General features: G+C 44.3%; 1 protein-coding gene across 1 annotated transcript in view; it reads left to right on the plus strand.

The window, feature by feature from the left end:
* Positions 1–1,630: 1,630 nt before the first annotated feature.
* ADRA1B (adrenoceptor alpha 1B) overlaps positions 1,631–18,962 on the plus strand; it is an 86,391-nt gene continuing 69,059 nt past the window's right edge. Inside the window, exon 1 of the mRNA XM_081135816.1 lies at positions 1,631–1,739. The gene's annotated coding sequence lies outside the window, so the exon portion shown is untranslated. The remainder of the gene's footprint in view (positions 1,740–18,962) is intronic.

Here is an 18,962-nt window from a genome sequence, read left to right on the forward strand (position 1 = left end):
AGCACTGCAAAGCAAACCATAGACTTTATCTTTGTTTATTTAAGTTTTGCTATTTACTAGCCATTCTTTTCAATAAATCTGGCTCGCTGTAAACACAATCTTTTCCAACAACACAGACACTGACAATGAAGAAAATGAAAATCACCATCAATGTTTGTATGAGCACCCTCCCTTTCCCCTCTCTGACTCTGTTGTCGAACATGTTAACTGCTTTCATCTTGGTGCTTCCAGTCCTCTGGAACTTTGAGGACATTGGGCTGAGTCCTCGTTTAATTCTCACAACATCCCCACACTGTGGCAATTATTATTCCCATTTTACAGATTGAAAACGAGCTCAGAGAAGTTGTGACCTGCCCAAGGTCACACAGCACATAAGTGACAAAGCTGAGTTTCAAATCCAGGTTTACCTTATTCAGAGATCAAGGCTAATACATATATATACACATATATATAATTTTTTATACCTTTACTATGTGCCAGACACTGAGCTAAATGCCTTATGTACATTATCTGAGACCTTTACAGACAGTTGATAAACAGCTTTTATTCTACTGTTGGGAAATCTAAAGCATAGTGAGTTAAGTGACTTGCCCAGAATCACACAGCTGGTAAAAGGCAGAGCCCAAAAGCAAATTCAGGATTTCTGAGTCCTCAGTCCCTGCTCTTGACCAGGAAGCTACGTGGTACCCTCCATTCCACCAGCTGAGGCAGATCTTGGCGCACGTGGAGTCACACTCTACACATTTGTTCTGTGCCTGGTTGGTTTCTCTCATAGGTAAGGGTAGTGGGTTTTCCATCCTTGCCTTTAAACTTGAAATTATCTGACCCAATCCTGAGCCCTTAGGCCAGCAGTTGGCCCCTGCCCCACCTGGTGGCCCCTGCTACTTCATCACAGCCCAACCTGGACCACTCATCAACCTTCTTGCTCTCTGTCACTCCTCGATTCCTCACGTTCTCCTCACCTTCAGGTTGTCATTTTACACCTGCCTCTCAAACCGGGCACTGCACACAGGCCCACTGACCCAGACCTCAGGTTTTAAACAAACCTCATCCCCATGATTTGGCCACTCTGACCACTCTGGTGGGCCATCTGCCCCATCCCCCTGTACTACCCAGTACTCAAACCCTCAACACAAGTTTTTGCCTTGCAAGCACTTGTCACCTTCCCAAGATTGGCTCTGGCTGAATACACAAGTCAGCAACAGAAGTTCTATCCAATAACCACCAAATTTCCTGTAGTGAAAAGCAACGCCCAGTGTTACACCTCCACCTAAGTAATGAGAGTTTCGTGGTAAATATGCATGGACTACACTACACTGAGGTTGGATAATGTCCACTGCTCTGCTTGAAGTCATCTCGCTCTGTGACTTTGAGCAAGTCACTTCAGCTCTCTTGCTATTAGTTTCTCTAGCTGTCAAAAAACAGGTATAAATAGATGGTTCCGGGCCCTGGCAAACTCTGAAATTCTATTATCCCATCATTAAAGAAATGACAAGCCTGGTAGATATTACTCCCATCAGTGTTCTTGTCCAATCATTAACCAAACTAATGAGGCCGTTTATGCAATCCAACTGCAAAGTTCACTTTGGGGGAGAGGGGGAGGAATCAGGGCAGTTGGACATTCCCGGACATCACTGGGGGCCAAACATTAAGTTGATGGTAGAGTGCTGGCAACAGAAAGGAAATCAGGAAGATCCTCGTAGAAACGGGGTGCATTTTGGAATGAGGGAGCACTTTTGGTGAGTAAAAAACTTATCTGGCTGAAGCCAAGATAAAAATCTACTTTTTGAAAATGTTTATTGTTTTTTTAAGTTTGGCTCAATCACTTGTTTTTCTCTGTTCCTTATGTAATCTTGTGGGATGAGGCTTCGATAGTCATAAATCATTCATGGTGCTCTGAGGGAAAAAATCACTTGGGCAAAGCAGATGCAACTTAAAATGAAATGGGAGAAGTTTTTGCACGAAACACAAAGAAAAAGATAACTCACGTGGTTCATAGCCCATGCTGATCACTAATTCCCACAGTCACTGTGTGGCTGGGTTTTGATTCTGGCTTCTTGATGTACTTCATTTTAAGTGGAGACTGAGTTAAAGATATAGCCTGTCACAACCATACTGCATTTTTCGAGGAGCCTTTGAAGAGGGGCTGTAGTCGTGGTATTTTCAGGGACAGCTGAACCTGGCAGATTTTATTTCCTGCTTCAAGAAACCAAGAAAGCCCCCTCTTTGTCCAAAAATCCCATTTTCAATATGCCCGTCACTGCTGTCCATAATTCCATGGGTTAGTTAAATTCCCTTTGTAAATATAAGTACTCTTCCACAAAACTCACATACCAAAAAAAAAAACAAAAACAGGGGTAGTCCCCAACAGAGGTAAACCCACAAAGCTAACAAGCTAACTCCCCAAAATTAATGCCTTAAATAAATTGGTTTAATTTATAATATCTAATGTGGCAGCTAACTGTGATGAGGTTTCTAGAAAATAAGAAAATTATGGGTTTCTAGAAATCTCATATTCATGAACTCGTTCAAGCTTCACGGAAGTAGCAAAGACAGGTATGTATTCATTCACTCATTCATTCCTACAAGTTTTATTGACTGTCAAGCACTGTGCTAGAGTGCTAAAGGCACAGACAAGATAAAGTTGCCTGCCCTTGAGCCACTCACAGTACATGGGGAAACCCTTACCAGAGGTGTATGGGAGAGACTCAAGCTCTTTTAAGCTGCTGAGGGCAGAACGGCAGCCACAGGTGGAAGTACCATGGAAGTGGGTTCCAGCTTCATATGAGGAAGAGCATCCTAGTTGTTAAAATTCCACAGTTAGAAAAGTTAGTGAGTCCACATTGCCAGAAATGTTTCAGAAGAATCTGGAGAACTGACTCTCAGAGTGGCTGTAGGAGACATTTCTGCATGGGCCAGGAGGTCAGCCCAGAAGATATATACATGTCTTTCCAGTTCTGAGTCCCAAAGTCCCTCAATATTTATCATGATTCATTCATTTGTCCAACAGATATGTAGTGATGGGTCTGACTGTGGGACCATGTTGGCTGGGTTTGAATCTCAACTCTGCCACTTTCTTACTGTGAGACTTTGGGCAACTCAGCTCCTCCGTATCTCAGTTTCCTCATCTCTAAGACGGGATAATACCAGTTCCTGCTCATAGAGTCGCTGTGAAGGTGAAAGGACATGAGTTATGTAAAGCACTCTTGAACAGTGTCTGGCACATGACACGCAGCTGATTAATATTAGACACTGGTAGCAACAGTAGCATGTATCAGGCACTGAGCTGCATACTGGGTCACCAGGGCAAAGAAAACAGAGATGAACCCTACCTTTCTTCAGTTTAAAGTCATCCATGATGTGGGAGAATATAAAAGATATTAAAGTAAAAGTCACAAAAGTATAAATACAGCTTCAAGCTATGACAATTGCTATGAAGGGGAAAAGAGGGCGCCATGAGAGCATATGATGGAAGGGGGGACTCACTTAGATTGGGAGGTGCAGGGAGGAGTTCTTTGAGGAACTTCCCTTTAAGTTGAGTTGCAGTACAGATGTATTCCAGCATCCAGCAGTTTAAAGAGGTACCTCAGCACCAGGCCTTATTTTAAGGCAACAGAGAAAGGAGGCCAGCTAGTTATCTGCAAGGGTATAGAGACACCTGTCAATCTGAGCTCCAATTTGCACATCAAGCCTCACATTATGCAGTGTGAGTGTTGACAGGCACTCTTTGCTTTAGCTATTAGTTTCCCTTTGATTTTTTTTCTTAAATCTGTAAATTCATCAGTTTATCCATCTATCCATTCATTTATCCAATCTATGGGGGGTTCAGAGATACGTAGCCCCCGATCTCAAGGATGTCCTGTAAGGGAGGCTGTTAGATATGCACAAGTTCCTATAAGCAAAGATACATGGGGGAAATGTTATGGAAGTTTGAGGAAGCTAGAAATTGAACACAGATGAAGGAATAAAGGGAGAATTTTTTGAAAAGGTGGCATGATGAAGCATGCCAGGGAAGTCTAAGCAAAGTGAATTTGAAGGAATCCAATCTTACTCAGCATTTGGGTTCTAAAATCAATGCATAAAGCCAAAAAAAAAAAAAATCACAACTAGACAGTAGTCAAAAGTACCCTTGAAAATCCCTTCAGCAGTGACTGTGTTGGAAAAATGACATAATATCTCCAAAAAAATCCAATACAGTCAGTGTTTCCTCTAGTCCTGAAATCAATTGCTGTTGCTTCAGTTGAGCATCAGATGAATGTGTGAGCTTGCCTTGGGGTGCCAAGTTGTATGAAAAATATGAATTTCTAAGTGCAGAGCTCACACATAATGCAAGGTCCACGGGAGAGGAGAGAAGGAGCGGTCATTGCCATGCCTCCTGCATCCTCAGGGCAGGCACTCACCCACTTACCCTATGGAAAGTGGGCAGAACTGTCCCCAGTAGCCTCACTATTAGTTCCCTCTTGCTCTCTGCCTCTCTCTATCAATCTGTCAATTAGCCTATCTCTTTTTATTTTTTGCCAAATAGTTAAATATGCATGCATTAAATATAAATATGATATGCATGTCCAATATAACATAATCAAAGACCTGAGGTCAGCAAAGAGTTGGGCTTTCAGGAAATAGCTCAGTGACACAGTATAGCTGAAATTTGGGATCTGTGTTAGTTTTCTAGGGCTCCCCTAACAAACCACTACAAACCAAATAGCTTTTTTAAAAAATTTATCTTTCTTGTTGAAAATATTAACACAGATGTCCCCTTTTTTTCCCCATTGACACCCCCCCCCAAAAAAAAAAAAAACCCAGAAATTTATTTTCTCACAGTTAGGAGGCTAGAAGTCTGAAATCAAGGTGTCAGCAGGACCACACTCCCTCTGGAAGCTCTAGGGGAAATTTTGTTCTTTATCTCTTCCATCTTCTGGTGGCTCCCATGTTCCTTGGCTTATGGCAACATAGCTCCAATTTCTACCTCCATCTTTAAGTGGCTGTCTTTCCCGTGCCTATGTGTCTCAAACTTCCCTCTCCTTTCTCTTAAGAAGATACCAGTCATTAGATTTAGGGCTCAGTCTAAATCCAGGATGATCTTATCTTGAGATCCTTAACATCTTCAAAGACCTCATCTCCAAATAAGGTCACATGTGTAGTAGGTACCTGGGGTTAGAACTTGTACATATCTTTTGGAGGCCATCATTCAACCTACCACAAGGTTCAAGAAAGAGAGTAATAAAAATTGGTTGAAGCTCTATTTTGACAGGTTTAGAATTCCAATTTCTGATGTCTTTGAGGGTCTAGTTCTTTGCAGAGTTCTGATGTTGGCAACCTTGATTTCCACTGCTGTTTAACACCTTGTGTTGTAGGGCCTCCTTCTCTGCCTCCCTGCCACCATCTGACACCCTGAAGCCCTCCTCCCCCTATTTTAATTACTCATCAGGGCCCCTGCAGAACAATAAGCCTTGACATACTTTATCGTCTGCTTTTCCATGTCCTAATCAAAATTCCCATCTCATATCCCATCCTCTACACCAGTGATGGTTAATCAACTAAAATAATCTTTATTAAGGCACTGGCTTGTCAACATTGTTAAAACCTGTACACGTAGTCCTTCAAGTGTGATCATGTTAATGCCAGCTCTGTACTGTGGGGATGCAGCTACTGCCAGAGACACTACCTGAAGCCAGTGGGGAGGAGAGAAATGCTCCCAACTAGACTCTTCTTCTTGTCCTCAGATATCCTACAATTGGCCAAGCTTGGCTAAAAGCCAGCCAGTAAAGGAGCCTGGGATAGTAGCCTGAGAGATCATCTCCCTGTGACACAGAGCAGAGGAGGGAGGGAAGGGCATGGATCTGAGGACAAGTAGGCTCAGGACTAGCACATATTATTAATCCTCATTTTATAGAGTAGGACTTGGAGCTCAGAGAAGGTTATTAATTGCCCAGAGTCACATAGCTATTAATTATTAGTGTGGACTTTGAATCCAGGTCTATCTGAATCTGAGGTCTGAGTTCTTGTTCCACTATGCCCTTACTACTGTTGCATTCATTTCAGTGGCTCTGTCCCACTGCCTTGGTCAAGGACATAGATTGGGGTTCTGAGAGGCTGTTTCATGGCTATCACATCAACAAGAGGACTTTGTCTGAGTTTGAGATTGGGATTTTGTGAAAGACACAGAGATGCCCCGCTGAGATCTCCCTTCAAAGAAGAACTCACCAAGCCTACCACTGTGAGTGCTGTGAGCTCACCTTGGCCCATAACCCCTCAATCTACACATACTAGTTGATGATGGTTCACTATGCATCATAGTGGAAGCAATGGCGGTGGTGTTACCTCCTTTTCTCTCAGATAGTCTACAAGCTTCCAAACCTACCTTCACTGAGATTTTTCTAGTTAATTTAGACTGACAAGCAAGCGAAGATACTATCAGATGGTGAGGCATTTGGCTATTTTCTTGATGACCATCCTTTGCAGATTTTCCCCAGAATTAGTCACCAGGAAAGTATTTGGTCTATGGAAACACAACCACCAACTCTTCAACCTCACCTCTGCTTCTTATGCAGAGGCCAGAAATGTCTTCTGAACCACTTACTATCTTGGTGGTGGGTGGGGACCGAAGCACATCCTAACATTCCTCAGCACTTCTGGGATGTTGAGGTCTACCTAGAAGTGGCCACGGTTGGGCTCTGCCTTTCTGCAGAATGGTGCTTCTGAAGGTCCCAGAATGCTTGGAGAAGTTTTCAAATTCACTGATTTCTGACTGCCTTCCCCCTCTGCTGTAATAAAGGCCTAAGGTTTGAAGGGGCTTCTGGAAGCCATCAAGTTTACTTCTCTGCCCTTGAAGAAAGACCTCTCTCTCTGACACATCCACAATTCTTTCTTTAAAAAAAAATGAAATAAATTCCCTATTTTCTTGGCTAGACAATCAGATGGCCATGAGCTACAGAAGCTCTGTAGGACTGTAGCTGGCCTCCCCCACATGCTGTTTTCTTCCCTGCCAGCTAATCCTGCCCTTAACCTTCTTAGGTGTCAGTACAGCACCTATTATTCATCCTTCATTGACATTTCTTCTCAATCCCTGAAGCTGGTGGTGACTCACCTCTCCTTTCATCAAAGGGCAGCAGTGGGCTGTACACAGCACACTGCACGAAGTCCCTGTTAGCTCTTCTCTGATACCTTTCAACAGACGCACTCCGAAAACTTTCTAATTTGATGACCTAGAGGCAAACATGAAGATTTCCAATTTTACACCCTGTGGACTTTAATTAAGCAACCTGTCTGGGTCACACAGACACCAGGACCCTGGACTTGCCCTTGGGGAGCAGAGTCCCCAGGTGCTTGGAAAGTTAGTTTAACAAAGGTCTTCCCTAGTTTGAACTGACCCACCCCCCAAAATGCTCTTAGCACAGAAAGGAATGACGCTTCAGTGCAAGGCTCTGTCTGAAAACTGTCCTTGGATTTCCCATGGGATATTTTTACTTTGCTGAAAAGAACTGAGCACTTATTGGGCTAAATGGGACTGAAGAGCTTGCTCCCAGACAAAACGTGTGTCCCCACAGCACTAATGAAGTCATATAGAATGGCACTCTTCTAGGAGGTTATACCCAACTTCCTCGCCTCATGGCTGCCTAGAGGAATAGACTCTCCTCATCCCTGTTCCTAGAACCTGAAGCATAGTGATGCTTGGGTAAGAGAGGGGAGCCTCTGTAATAAGACTTCGTGGAGAAAGTCAAGTGACCCTTTTAGTCAAATCGCACACAAGGTCTATGTGAAGAGAAGGTTTCTCCCGCAGAGTAAAGGTTTGTTGTTCCTCAGATGTTCCACCATAACTGCAAGCCAGAGTTTTGGCCTTTCTCCTCCCTTCTCTCATCTTCTATCTCCCATTTCTGTTTCCCCAAGCCCACAGCCACAGCCCCACCCAACAGCAAAATCTGAAAGAAGCCACTGACATCCCACACTTGAGATCAAGCCCAGGAAGAGATGGAACTCTGGGATTAAAGCCAGGTCACAAATGTGTGCCCTCTGGACTATACACAGTGCTCAGAAGTGCTGGTTTGGTCCATAAAGTGTATTTAACATTTAAATGCTCACATAAAATGGAGAGATTCCACATAAAAATACACTTTTCTGATTTCTCTTGAAAAATAAAAACATCTGGCCATGCCCTGCTAGCCTCCTGCATGGACACCACCAGTTGGAGCTAAGTAGCCAGCACCAGCCCCTTTACCAGAAGTTCTCGCTCTCCAGCTTGGTTCTCCTAAACCGGGCAGTTTCTCCTTTCTGTATTACTGCCCTGGCCCCTGCAGCCATCCAACTTTCAGTCCCTTGGGTTATGATAGGGAAGGGAGAAGAAAGAGTGAAGGTTAAATGAGAAGTGGTTTCCCTGATAGATTACTTTAAATGCTTTAGGATACAGGTAATAATATCTGACTAAAAGTTGCTTAAACAGTATAACTGTTACTACTTCAACAGAACGTCTACAAGTTGGCTGTTGGATGCAGGGTTAGATCAGTGGCTCAACAATTTCAAGGCTTTTGGTCAGCTTCTCTGCAGTGTTCTTGGCCTTCTCCTCATGGTGGAAAGATGGCTGCCACAGCTCCAAGCACCACATCCTCACCCAATGACATACCAAAGAAAGAAAAGAGAGACCAGACTTTCTTCTCCCATATCTCTTTCTTATAAAACAGCAAAATCTTCCCAGAAGATTCCAAAAATCTTTGCCTCAGGTCCCATTAGCTAGAGCTGGACTGGACCACATGACCACCTGGAAACCAAATGTTGGCAAATAGGGATGGAGTTGTCATGTTTGAGTAAGACCAAACATGGTTCATCTCTGGATCTAGTGGACGGTTCCACCTTAGTCGTTGCTGCCCACACAGTTCTGCTAAAAAGGAAGGTGGAGAGAACGGTCGGTATTTGTAACACCATCTGTGAAAGGTGTAGCCAGGCAGGTCATCCCAAGATTCTACTGTAATGGCCCCATGTCAACTGGGATGTTGAAGAACTGAAATGTGGCTGAGGGGCATCACCCACTGTGGCGTTTGTAGGGGACATAAGTCTGGAATACAAAGTAAAGGACTATTTGTCCCTTCCTCTGGACTCTCTATGTGCCCAGATGATAGTAAGGCTATTTTGTTATGAAGTCTTCTTTCCCTTTTTCCCATTAGGGGCCTAATTCTTGTGTTTTAGGTACTCATCAGCGAATAGGAGGGCAGGTTGCTATCCTGACCCAGTCCCAGAATTTGCTTTCCCCTATAGGGTGCATTAAAAGGGGTTGCCCTTGGGAGTGGGCTGGGGCTCGGTCCAGCAGCTGGAAGGCAGTTCATCTGGTTGAACCTCTTTCCCGAAGGGACTGATGATGTGGCTTTTGGGATGGGAATCTCAAGTCATAAATCAGGGCTTCTTGCCTGTCCTTTGTCACCTTGTCTTTGGCTCACTCAGTCCCAAGCAGCCTCAGAGCCACAGACTCTAGGAAACAGCAAATAAGCTTTAGCTCCTGGTTTGATGTGCCCTCTCCACTTGCAAACCACTCTGCACAGCTAGAAGGACTGAACAAGGACGGTGGCCTCAGAGGGCCCTGGGAGTGTTGGCGGACCCTCTCGAAGCCCCTTATTCCCACTGCTTCAGGTTGAAATGTTATCTAGGAGCCAGGTCTGGAAGAGTCCATCATGCCCTCTGTCAGCCAGGTGCCCAATCCAAGTCCAACAGCACATTAGTTGGCAAATTTCAAAAACTGAGAAATAAAATAATGATTTTAATGCAGTGTGTGACATCATATTCTCTGGTCTTCTTTTAAACACATTCAAATCCCTTATCTCATTGGATCCTCCTGATGACCTTGAGTAGCCACTAGGACAGGGGTCAAAAGAATAAATTTAAGACATCATAACTACCATTTTATTGGCTTCCTACTGCACACTGGGCACTGTGCTAAGCACTTTACACCCATCGTCTCATTTAATGTTCTCAACAGCCCTACAAGACAGGGACTATTACTGACCCCATTTTATAAATGAGAAGCTAAAGCTCAGAAAGATGGTGCAACTCATCCAAGGCCACACAGCTAGCAGGGGACAGCCAGGATTCAAGTTCAGGTCTGTCTGGTTCAAAAGCCTGAGCTTTTAATAACCACTACAGTATTCTCTCTGTCTAGGAAGTGGTAGTTTTTTTTAACACTTTCTTAAATTTATAGGGGTGACAGTGGTTAATATGAACATATAGGTTTCAGGTGTGGGTTTTTATGTTACAAGATCTGTATATTGCTCTGTGTGCCCACCACCCAAAGTTATATCTTCTCCCATCACCATATATTAAGACTCCCTTCACCCTTCATCCCCCTACCCCCTTCCTTCTGACAACCACCACACTGCTGTTTGTGTCCACAAGTTTCAGTTTTATATCCCGAAAGTGGTTTTTTAATGGTGGCTGGAGTGACTACTCTATCTCAAGACTAAGGATGGGTGTTAAGGTAACTGTCCTCCACTTCTTGATTCCTCCATCTCTCCTCAGCCTCACTTCCTGCTCTCTTTTGCCCTCTGATCTCCCTCAGGAATAACTTCAGAACTCAAGTGCTGGATTTGGTGCTCAGTATCCTAGAAGATCAGGTTAAAGGCGCTTTAGCATGGTTCCATCAGGACTCCAGAGCTAAACTAGGCCCAAGAATCAGAGGTGGAAACTGACAGGCAGGACCAAAGGGCAAGCCAGTCTCAGGCAACCCTGACATGTTGGGGAAGTCAGGACCAGCAGACCCAGAATGACCCACTTGAATCAATGGAGTTCAAAGACAAGCAGTGACTGTTACCTAAGACATGTTCAGGGCCAGGAGTCAAGGGCCAGGAGTCAAGGGCCAAGAGGAAGAGCGTGTGTGGGCAGAGTAGAGTCTGCACTGACAGATGAGGTCCAGTCCATGGGGTCTCCTTCAGCCTGGAACAAAGGTCTAGATACACATATGTGCCAACGGAGAGCAGTGGAAGTTGAGAGGAGTGCCCACACTCCAAACAGGGCTCCAGGCCAAGCAGGATGGTTCACAAATAAAGAGCCAATAGAACAAATACTCCCAAGCAGTCTTGGGGGGGGGGGGTCCCTGTTTCCTACCAAATGCAATCTGATCAATTAATTCAACTAAAGTGCTATTGGCTGGTAATAACTTCACATCCACTCCTCCCAGGTGGCACATATCACAGTGAAGTAACACACTTGCGCCATCTCTAATCCTTAGCATGGCCCCCAAAACACAGTAGGTATCAGTTTCCATTTTATAGATGGGCAAATGAAGGCTTAGAGAGATTAGGCGACCTGCCAAGGTCTTCTAGAGGAAGAGGTAGTATTAGAGCCCTAGTCTTCCTGGCTCCATGGAAAATATTCTTTCCTCTCTAGCATACATGGCACCCAAGAACTGTCATTGGGGTCCTCGTGCACTAGGAAGTTAAAGAGATCGTGCATGTGCCCATCTTCTGGGTGCTGCCTGTATGTCAGACAGTGTGCTGGGTGCTAGGGTTGCAACGGTAGATGAGACACAGAGTGTGTAGTCAAAGAACTCACTGACCCACCCCACCCCCTGCTACCACCACCACCACCAAATTTTGGTGGTGTTCCTCAAAGCCCAGCAAAGAGTCAGCTAGCTGCCTCTTCCCACCCCAGCCCATGAAGGAAGGTTGAGTCCAATGACATTTTCTTCATGCCGCTTGCTCTGCTTATTACAGAAACCACATTGTTGACAGAGGCAGGACCATTGGGCCAGCAGATTAGACTGTATCATTTTGAATCTAAACTGCATACTCTGTGATCAGTGGCCCCTGCCGGCCCAGAGAGGTTTCTGTTTGCTAGGAGCTGGGAGGATTTGCCGGGATTAGCATAGAGATTGCTTGCGCACTGGGGAAAGGGGCCCAGTGGCTGCCAGTGGACCAGCTGGAACACAGTCAGCTCAACTCCTCCCCATGGACCACAGTCCCAGAGTGACACAGCGCTTCTCTGGGCTCAGGCAGCAACAGGCACCTGCCTCTAGGCAGTACAATGGTGGGAATGACATCTCTTGCTTATCTTATCACTCACCATCACTGAAGCTGCTTAGGAATGATTTCGGCCCCCTCTCCAGCAGCCAGGGCTATAAATAAAGATTCCCCAGGGATGCTGAATCCTGCCCTTCATCTCGGCCGCCTGTGACTCATCCCACAGACAGATTCATCTTCGGTCTTCTTGATTACAAGGAAAGGGAAGTGAAAGTCCGCCTGTCAGTGTACATGGGTGTGCATGGCCATGCTTGTCTGCCTGTCTTGTGCATTTACTTAAGTGCAGTCTGTGTGCATGCATGTGTGTCTGTGCATGGAATTCTGCATGTCCACGTGTCTACTTGTGGCCCGGTGTTTCATTTGAAACATCGGGTAGAGGAGAGGTGCATTCTCATCCAAGCCTTGGTGTGGGGACTGTAAGCTAAGACTCCAGGTTGAATCTCACCTACTCATATTTTTTAAGTCCCTTCTTGTGCACAGCCCTATGCTAAGCAAAGAAAACAAAACACAGGCTCTATCATCTTTATGGACTACAGCTGCTTAAACCAAATCAAATTCCTGAAGAGGCAGCAGCAGTTGAGAAAGCAGCATTTCATGAAAAAAAAAGTCTGGCCTGTAACAGAAAAGTGAAGAACGCACTCACTCTCTCACTGAGCTCTCCTCTGTGTCGGGCACCTACTAAGTGCTTCACAGTGTACTCCTTGTGACAACAGAGCAAAATAGAGTTTCTCGTCCCATTTTTCACAGATGAGAAGACAGTCCCAGAAAGGTTTAATAACTTGCCTAAAATCACATGAGCCATGAAGGTCCAAGGTAAAATTAGAACCCAGGACTTTGGGACACAGTCTTAGAGGTCATCTCATCTAAACCTTCTTCTAATGTTTGCATTTACCCTGCAAAATCCCTGAAACCTGGTCATTCGGCCCTTTTGTAGGAAAGCTCAACTCTTGAGACGAACAGTTCCATCTTTAGGCAGTGCCAATCTGCTGGAAAGCTCTTTTCCGCATGAGTCCCTCTTCTCATTTCTGCCCCATCAGCTCCCTTATGCCCTCTGAGGCTAACAAGGCTAGTCTAATTCCTCTTCCGGTCACTTCCCTTCAAATAAAGATGACAGTCATCATCGTGCTGTTTCCTCACCAAGCCAGGTCTTTCAACCATTTCATACTTGAAATAATTTTGAATCCTTAAATATTTGTACATCACTGTATCCCTTCTGCTGGTATCCACAGTGCTGGCACATTTAGGTTAAGTAAATATCAGTTGAGTGAATAAAGAGATGAATGGGCCTTTGCAGGGTAGATGGTGTCATGACTTGTTTCATTAAGTCTTCTATCTTAATTAAGGATTGCCTGGTTGCCAGGAACAGAGCCTATTCTGGCTAGTTCAAGTAAAAATTCAGGTTTGATGGAAGGATCCAAAGGACTCTAAAGAAAGCTAAATGCAGGAAAATTAAAAGACTCTATGGAATGAGAACAATATCAGAAAGCTCTCTCTCTTCCTTTGTGTTTTCTACTCTCTACATTCTTTTTGTGTGTCTGCTATGTTATCTTGCTATACTGGTTCCTCTATTGCTCATGACCCAACATAGAAGCTGTCCGAGAGCCATATTCCCATTTGGCTCCATGTCCATCAGTGTCTAAATGACAGAAGCTCTGTGTCCCACTAGTGAGGAGCTCATTGGTCAGACTTGAGTCAAGTGGCCACTCCTAGACCAATCAGTGAAAGCTGGCAGTCAGAGGGAGGGATCACCTCATACAAATACACATCCTTCAACACCTCTTCAGCAAGAATTCAAAGGGTTTGTTAGAGGGGAGAGAAGATTCTTTGGGAAAGGAGTATGGGTGAATAAAAATGCTAGTATCTCCTCTGTACCTTTAAGTACCAGTATTATAAATTCATCTGAAAGACTCAGGATGTTCTTAGAGAAACATTTTATCCTTAGGATGTCCAAACATAGATGCTAGGGACTTGGGGCCTTCAGAACTTCTTGTGCTTCTGTAATTCAGCTCCAGGGCCATGGAGCCATTAAAGGCATGACCAGTGACCATAGGTTGCCTGGAGAGGGCTCAAGCTTCCCTCCTGCAGGAGGATGTGCTACTGAAATTAGTAACAACTCCTTAGCATCTTGTCAGTGATCCTGGTCATCTCCAGGTTCAACTAGCAAGTGCTAGACACATAAACAGCCCATTTTCTTCTTCCCTGTGTGTATGGAGAAGGAATATGTGTTTAGAGGGATGAGGGTTATGGTTAAGGAAGGGCTGGAGAAAAAGGGGAGTGACTGTTTTGCAAAATAAATTCATTGGATTGTGGAGTGTCCCTTAGAGGTCATGTAGCCATGTAGTTATAAAACTGTGTTCCTCAGACCTCTAAGGTTCCCCAGAAGTACCTTAAGAACCAAAAGAGGAGGTAACCGGGAAGACTGGGTAGGCAGATTTCCACTGCCACCACTTCGCCCACCAGTATTCTTCCAGCAACCAGAACAATTCTGCTATTCTTAATATTGTATGTTGAGTTGCTGTATGTTATTTATTCTTTTATAGGTGAGGAAACTGACTGAGGAGGGGTGGAGTGACTTTCTCATGGTCACAAGGCTAGCTAGAGCCTGAGCTTTGCTGGTTGCCAGCTGTGCTGACTCCCAGAGCCCTCTTTTGGCTGGCATAGGTCATATTGAGACAAGAAAGAGAGCAATGATTTTTGACAAGGATAAGTATCATGACAGCCAACCATCTGTGTCTTCAACCTGCAGCAAAGCATCAAGCATTCACTACCAACACGTTACCATTGCCCAATCGCTGAGCATACAACTGTGCTTGGCAATGTTCAAGCAGCAGGACAGTGATGAACTGGTAGCTTCAGGGCTCAAGCCCCCTAAGTAGTCAAACATGCTCCTTGGGTGTCTGTCCATTTTGCAATTAGCTAATTCATAAAGGGACCCTATAACAGTTAGGGTAATTTAATTGCAATCAACAGAACCCAACTCTAGCCTGAAAGAGAGACTAAGAGAGAATGTTGAGGCATTCTCCAAATTGATAATGTCAAGGCACCATGGCTGAAATAAATGAAGGTCAACCAATCTTCCCCAGATATAAGGTCCTCAAAGAGGGAGACTGATGAATGAGCTCAGTTTACATGACTGCCTACTCAGGGGCCATTGACATTCTCTTGTCCAACCATTATTTCAGGTTCTCCAGGCCACCATATTTACCGCTCCCCTTGCGCCAAATCTTGGGTAGCATGGTTGCAGCAGTTACAGGCTCTCTAGCTCAGAAGTTGGTCTGGCCCCTACTCCCCTCTCCCAGCCTGACCTGGTTCTTGTTATGTCTCCACCATTCCAAGAATCAAAGACCAAACTCTTGTCAAGCTCCCAGAGTTCCCTTGTGTTCTTAAGTATCTTGCAGCCTGATGGTATGATTCTTTCTTTTAACTCACCCATACAATTTCTTACCATGCTCTCTCTTCTAGGAACTTGGGAGAGCTTTATTTGGGACTGGAACAGAGGGCAAGATGCAAAAAGTGTAGTATCCAAAATTATCCCCCTTTTTTCACAGGCCATCCAAGAATTGGACTCAAACTTGGAGTCGATTCAATTCAAGAGTTAAGAGGCAACCCTTGTTCCCATCTTGGTTCAAGAATTTTAGCCTAGAGCAAACAGTCAGCTCGAACATATTCCCTCACTAGTTCTCCTAGAAGGGCCTATGGGGACTTCATACAAACAGAATTTCTGCGTCAGAGCCCTGCAGCAGACACAAATTAGGCCCAGTCCATGGAATTTGCTGCAAAAACATTTAAATACATAATCTCCAAAGTCACTTCTAGCTCTAAGGGTTCATGATTCTCTGGTGAAGCAAAGGGAATTTATTTCTAAGAAGGGGGTAATGAATATCTTACTCAATGAACCATAATTCACTCTGCCAGATTCTGGAGACTTTCTGGCTGATCATTGAGAGCACTCCCATGCTGCTGAATTTCTGCCATTTGCCTGGGAGTTTATGACATCAGAGAGCAGGGTCTGACCTGACCCTTGGAGGAAAAAGTGTTCTAAACCATGAGACGATAGAATCATTTCTACCCTCAGAACCAAGCACATCACTTTCTGGTTGACTTAGGCCAGTTGATCAGCAGCTAAGGAGTTGCTGATGGTTGACTCAACTGACCACTTGCAATAGACAGGAGAAGTGGTCTGTGCCATCTGCTCAACAAATAGCCTTCATTGTGGCCAAAAAACAAGAATAAATTAAAAAGAAAAAATCAATTCAATTATGCATGTGAAACTAAGCTATGTTTTGGGGTGGGGAAGCTGAAAAAAATGGTTGTTCCATGTAACTAAGGAATATTTTTCCAACCCCCAATTGGTATACCATTATGTTTTGAGTTGTTTCTTCAAAATGGGAATGGTTTTTCACCAAATCATCCACACTGGTCCTTCTTTAAAAAAAAAAAAAAAAGTGCACAATCTGTGACCATAAAACGCAGAGGAGCTGTCTCAATGAGCTCAAAATGTTCAAATCTACCGCCCTTCAATCTAGAACACTGTTTGAGGCAGGCTTGCTATCTTGGGTAGAGGAAGGATTCCCAGGTAGGTTCCTGAAGTAGAGAAAGGCGGATGCTTTGGCATATAGTCAGCTGTATCATCAGTTCAGTTACCCAACTGACTGTTGTGAGTGACAGATTCTGGGATCTTGAAATCAGTTTCCTTTGGCTGGTTCTTATAGCTTGGTTTGAGGAATTTCTGAGAGGGGAATGAAAATTGGAAACATAAATGGTACATTTCAGTTGCCTTCTCATCAGAAGAGTTAGGGACCAAACTTAGCCTAGCACACACTGAGAATACTAAGTAAGATCAGAGCCATGACTTTTAGAACAGGATAGAGATTGGGAGAGCAAGCGGTCCAAAGCAGAAACGGATTTTTTTTTAAAAAACAGTAGTAATAAAAATGAATTTTACTGATGGTAGATTTCAGTCAGATGACCAGCCAGCGTTCCTAACTCTCTTCCTCTTTCCCAACAAAACTTCAGTTTTGTTCAGGTACTTAACCTCCTTCCATGCAGCCTCAGGTGAAGCTAACTGCACCTCTCAAGTCCAGGGTGAGTTCCATAGGTCAAGTGCTTCTTACAAGTAATTGGTGAGAACAGGCATGTGACCCAGTTTTGGCCAATGATATAGGCAGGTTTGCTGGTGGGATACAACAAAAAGTTTCTCTACTTCAAATAGTCTCTGGAGATACATCCTTCTTGCCCAGGACACTGACCGTCTAGATGTGGTACCTGGAATGAAGCAGCCATCCTGATACCAGCCTAAGAGCGGAGCCAGCACTCAGGATCACAAAACAGAAACATGGGAAGAACCAGGTTCTTGATGACATCACTGGGGAACTAATTTAACCAAATTTAATACATCCTCTCCCTGAACTTCTGATTACCTGAGCTATTACACTTCCTTTTACAAGCCACCCTGAGCTGGAGGTTCAATTAATTGCAGACAAAATATCCTAAGTTAGAGAGAATGCTTACCATGTAACAATGCTTGGTACCCAATAAGCATTATTTTTCTTAACCCTTGTGGCAACCCTGTGAGATGCGTATTACTGTTATCTCATTCTACCCTGGAGGAAACTAAGTCTTGGGGAAATTAAAGAATTTGCTCAGAATTATTTGGAAGGGGTGGAGACTAGATTTAAAATGTAAGCAGTTCGACTATAGGGCCTCCATGCTTTATAACCCAGGAAAGGAGAGACTTGCTCCAAAAAGCACCATAAATCAGTATCATTCAGGAATTGAAACTGAGGCCCAGTGTTCTTTCAATGCTCGGACGAATGGTGATGATCTCAGAGCTCAGAAGCCAGTGTGGTCTCTTCCACAACCCTTTCACCAAGACATCCCTTCTCATGCAGCCCATAGTCTGGCTTAAATGACTGGCTCGTCTCTCTAATCATTGGCTATATTGCTGGCTCTCTGAGCTCATCTCCCTTCCACCCCCTTCTTCATTTCTGTCTTTTTAGCTCATTATTGACTTTTTGCAGCCATTGAAGAGAGACATGCCATTCTCCTGGAAAATCCCCCGGGGCAGGGGCAAGATCATTGCCATTGAGGAGTTCTTACCAGCAAAGAAATTTGCCTGCCTGCCTGCTGGGGGGGTGAAGGATGAGTTGGCAGGTTTCCCATGCTAACTGCTTTCAGTCTCAATTCAGAGGGTCGCCCAAGCCAGATGACTGCTCAATAGTGCCCAGCAAACTCTTGAAGCTGCTTCAAGCAGAGGGTGAGTCACCAGGAGCTCCACCACAGGAACCTCACAGGCCTTGGATTCTTTGTGAGTGAGAGGACAGGCTGACGATGACATGACAGACTGATGTTGTGCTAATAAGTCAAACAGGAATGAGGACCTCACTCTTGCATGGCGGGGTTCTGGAAGTGAGAAGACGGTAGGATGCCGTGGTTATGAGCATTGTCTTGTGATTAAGCAGATGTGGATTTGACTCCCAGTTCAGTTACTTGCTAGCTGATGAATGCAAAAATAAGTGAGTAATGGAACTTCTCTGAACCTCAGTTTCTTCCTCTGTAAAAAACAAGAGTAAGATGGTTGTGGAGATTAGATGTGATGAGCATTATGCCTGGCACATAATAAATGCTCAGTGTCTTTGAATATAATGATAGTGGCTGCAAAGATGATGACAATAATGGTGAAAACTGAGTAGATAGCAAACGTGTTAATTCTCAGGGTCAAAGTTTCTCCTTCATAATTACAACTCCAGACAGGTTCAGCCTTATTCAAAGAGACTCTTGTCTTCTATTTGGTCCCATGTTCCCAAGTTTCTTCCCTCCTTAAGGAAAGCACAATTCAGTGCACTTGAACTTTAATCAAACAATCAACTGGCTTTTCTGTAACTGGCTTTACAAGGACGATTTCCTGTCATATCAAGCTGTGCTAATGGTAGATACCCACCTCACCTTAGAAGAGCCGATTAGACC

This window comes from Miniopterus schreibersii (assembly GCF_964146895.1).
Source record: "Miniopterus schreibersii genome assembly, chromosome: 4".
Taxonomy (NCBI): domain Eukaryota; kingdom Metazoa; phylum Chordata; class Mammalia; order Chiroptera; family Miniopteridae; genus Miniopterus; species Miniopterus schreibersii.